The 4,494-nt window shown below is 41.1% G+C and overlaps 1 protein-coding gene across 1 annotated transcript in view; it reads left to right on the top strand.

The window, feature by feature from the left end:
• Positions 1-993, top strand: part of sec22a (SEC22 homolog A, vesicle trafficking protein) — a 5,563-nt gene extending 4,570 nt beyond the window's left edge. The window contains exon 6 of the mRNA XM_089002224.1: positions 1-993. This exon is cut by the window's left edge and continues 233 nt beyond it. The gene's annotated coding sequence lies outside the window, so the exon portion shown is untranslated.
• The last annotated feature ends 3,501 nt before the right edge of the window (positions 994-4,494 follow it).

Genomic DNA, 4,494 nt, shown 5'->3' on the forward strand with positions numbered 1-4,494 from the left:
GTAACATCCAACTGCCTTCAACGCCACACGAGGGCTGCTGTGGAAACATCTCGGCGACCGTGAACGCACCACAAAGTGACATCATGGAAATCTGGCGACCTTAAAGGACAACCGACACCATTTTTTTGTGTCCAAAGTGATATCAGAAAAACGTTTTATAGCATCTAAAATACCCAAAACACGCAGGCTGATATTTTTACGTTTTAAGACTCGCGCTGAATATTCAGGAAGTCTTGTTTTTGAGTTGGTGACGAGTCCGTACGTGACGTCACTGAAGGAACGCCCCTGACCGAGAAAGCGACACACAATGCATTTTGGGTACTTTTTTGGTCTGAAAACTTATGTTGATGGCGAAATTAGAAGTAAAACACATAAATAACGCAATGGTGAATTATATGTTGCACCAAGACTACTATTTGATACTAGTTGACACAAATTCCCAGCAGACAAATCAGCCCATTTCCAACGGAGCTTGGACGCCATCTTGTGCATTTTCTGGGACGCTACATTGGAGTCCAGACGCCTCAAAATGACACGGAAGGACTTCTTTAATCGATTGCAAACTTTATGCTTTCCTCTTCAGAACTATTTGAATCATATTCATAACTGGATGAGTAACAAGAAAGCATCTTCTCCGAATCTGAAGCCATTGTTTTGATTCTAGAGCAAGGCGTGACGTCACTAACAAGGGGGCGGGGCCTTCTGAAACTCGCTGAAGTCGTTTTGGGACACTTTAAGTCTTTTTTTTTTTTTTTTTGGTGTTTGGCATTTGACTAAAAATATCAGCCTGCGTGTTTTGGGTATTTTAGATGCTATAAAACGATGTCGGTTAGGAAACAAAAAAAGTGTCGGTTGTCCTTTAAAATGCAACATGAACGTCTAGGACGACCCGGAATCAGTGTGACTTTGACGAACGCACCTCAAAAATGTCACTGACCAAAAAAAAAAAAAAAAACGAGGCAGCTGATGTCCGCGACATGACAGAACGCGAAACTAATGACACCGTTTTTTTCACAACTCATTCGTTGAGTGAACCCTCCTCTCGTCATTTCCGTTGAAAAACATTATCGACAAGATACTTGGCAACCTCAATGAACGAGTTAACCCGAAACACACCCGACAGTCACAACCGCGACGACGGATGCAAGACCCTGAATGCACCACAACCCACTGTGAATGCATTTCACCTTCAACGCAATTAAAGCGTTCCATCTTTACGACCCTGAACGCGCCACGAGAGCGATGAGGACAGCATCGAATAACTCCAGTCAGACTATCCCCCAATACGCCACGAGAGTGACGACACGGACGGCCACAAATCCTGATGTCATCCGATGACCCTGAACACATCATCGCAAGTAACGACAAAACCCGATGATGGCATCTCATGACCCGAGTAGTCACGTGACTTGCCAGAGCGGATGACACCCTGAAGGTATCGCAACAAATCAACGTGGCAGATCGCCATTTTCTTTTTTTTCCGAAACCAAAAATGACTCGAAAGATGAACTCTGGGAATTAAAAATGGCAGTTTTTTTTTTCATTTTATAGCTATGCAAGGCTGCCTAACACACTTTTTTTTCACTCTGAAGATGTTTTATTTATTGACAGATTTAAATGTATATTTTTTTGGGGTGGTGATTAGGAGTTGGGTAATTAATCAGAGCTCTCAAAAAGCTATTTTTACGCGACAACGGACATTTATTAGGTACACCACCTGTTGAGATGTGGACCTAATTTTATGGCTGCCGGGTGTGTATTTAAAAGGGCATTGCTTAAAGGACAACCGACACCATTTTTTTGTTTCCTAACTGACATCAGGAAAACGTTTTATAGCATATAAAGTACCCAAAACACGCAGGATGATATTTTTAGTGAAATGCAAAACACCAATAAAAATGACTTAAAGTGTGCTAAAACTGCAAAAAATTGAGCTGTGAATTGGGCATTTTCAGAAAGTCCCGCCCCCAGTTCTTGACGTCACGCCAAGACGTCTTGCATTGCTGGAGAATCAAAACAATGGCTTCAGATTCGGAGAATATGCTTTCTTGTTACACATCCAGTTATGAATATGATTCAAATAGTTCTGAAGAGGAAAGCCTACATGTTTGCAATCGATTAAAAATTTTATTCCGTGCCATTTTGAGGCAACATCGGGGGGAAATGTGTCACCAAAAAAGAAGCAGAAAATGGCGACCAAGCTCCGTGTAAGGAATTAATCAGCCCGTTTCCACAGGCTGATAAATTCCTTCAATGGAGCTTTGTCGCCCTCTTCTGCCTCTTTTTGGTGCAACATGACGTTTTCAGACCAAACAAGTACAGCAAAATGCATTGAAGTGATGGAAGGACAATGTGTCCTTTTTTTCGGTCAGGGGGCGTTCCTTCAGTGACGTAACGTAAGGACTCGTCACCAACTCAAAAACAAGACTTCCGGAATATTCAGCGCGAGTCTTAAAACGTCAACTATAGCTATATGCGGTAGAATCTTTGTAAAATGCGCTCAATAGAAGTCATTTGAAGTGATTTTACAAATTATGGATGCAATTTGTCCTGAGGTGTCGGTTGTCCTTTAAATGGTATGGGGTTCAATGACCAAAAAAAAGCCACCAGGTTTTCGTTTACAGTAATCCTTTGCTACTTCGTGGTTCAATTATCTCAGATTTTATTTTCAGGGGGGAAAAAAATTGTGAATAATAAAAAAAAAAAAAAAAAAAAGCTAAATGACTCCGAGGTTTTGTACATTGCTGTAGCTTGATTGGTTCCCAGCGCTGACATCACCCAATGACGGCGCAAAATCTCATGGTTGACAGCCATGTGGATTGGCTGTGCATCTTCTCAGCCCCGCCCAGCACCCCCCTCTGTATTCCTATCTAACTCTACTTCGCTGATTTCCGTCTATCGCAGGTGGTCCTGGTCGCCATTAACCGTGAAAAAAATGTATTATTAGTAGTAGCTAGCTATTAGCTATCTAGCTAGCTATTATGTTCTTGAGAGTTTTGAATGACGCTTATAAATATGATGTATTATTATTAGTAGTAGCTTTCTATTATTATTCTACTCGCTATCTAGTTAGCTACCTAGCTATATCTATCTATTTGCTATTTAGCTCGCTATCTGGCTATCTAGCTGTCTTTCTATTTGCTATCTAGCTCGCTGGCTGCTATCTAGCTGGCTAGCTAGCTAGCTATCTGCTATCTATTAGTTATAGCTAGCTATAAGCTATCTATTAGCCAGCTTTCTATCTATTTGAGTTACTTCCGGGTTGAGTGTAAGCTGGCGCGTGTGGCAGCTGGCGCGTGTGGCTGCCGCTGCTCACCCGCAGAAAAACTGATCCTGTGACTGTAAAGTGACCTTGAGAGTTTTGAAAGTTGCTTAGAAATCAAATGGATTATTATTACAGTAAAGTCTCGTTATATCGATATTCAAGGGAGTCCGAAAAAATATCGATATAACCGGGACTATCGATATATCCGACCCTGTTTGCATGTAATTTTCTCCGTGCGTGCATAGAAATAGTATCGATATAACCGGGACTGTCGATATATCCGATATCGATATAACGAGACTTTACTGTATTATTATTAAAACGAGGGATTACTGTGTATATGAAAATGCGTGTCGGCCTTTTGAAAGCAATTGTAGTCATCTGTCGCCCTCTGCTGGCCAAAAAGTGAATCATTCTCAACTGGGACAATTGGTTCATTTATTACATTTTCATCTCCCATTCATAAAAAGAACAATAAAACATCTCCATTATATTTTGTTTTATAAAGTCACATGAATAGCATCCCGACTGGCGTATTTCCCTGATTTTAAACTAGTTCTGCCGTAGATGAAAAATACTCCCCAAAACAACTCATCAAAAATGAAATGGATTATTATTAAATGATCTCAATTTATTTTTATAATTTTTTTTTTTTTTTTGGGGGGGGGGGTTACCAACGTTGTATTCAAAACTTAAAATGTAACAGAACCAGCTGTAGTGTTGAATACTTTGAGTGGAAAGTGATGAAGTTAAAAGGCCTCATTTTAGACATTCACTGGGTCGTACCATTGTGGGCGGGGAAGAAGGGGGGGCTCCATCTACCGGTAACATCCGACTTACGACCACTCGTATTTACGATCACGACCTCCAGACCCTATTTTTTTTTTTTTTTTAATTCTATGCCAGGCACCGTGACACGCTAGCAGGCCGGCAACGCAATAGAACAATTTTGGCTAGGCAACCAGCATCTCACTCGCACAGCAATCGACCATGTGATGGCAGCAGAGGGGGGGGGGGGAGAGTTTGCGTGTCATTCAGCCTCCGAGTCTCTATTCAACATTTGGAATGGATTTCAACTTATGACCATTTCCGACTTACGACCGTTTTGTCAGAACGGAACTCGGTCGTAAGTTGGATGTTACTTGTATTTGGCACGTTGCCACATTGCCAGTTTTAAATCCAATCAAAGTACATGACAAATACATGATATATTTTTGTACAAAATATAG

This window comes from Hippocampus bargibanti, linkage group LG08 (assembly GCF_051943395.1).
Source record: "Hippocampus bargibanti isolate YZ-2025 linkage group LG08, ASM5194339v1, whole genome shotgun sequence".
In the NCBI taxonomy this organism is placed as follows: Eukaryota; Metazoa; Chordata; class Actinopteri; order Syngnathiformes; family Syngnathidae; genus Hippocampus; species Hippocampus bargibanti.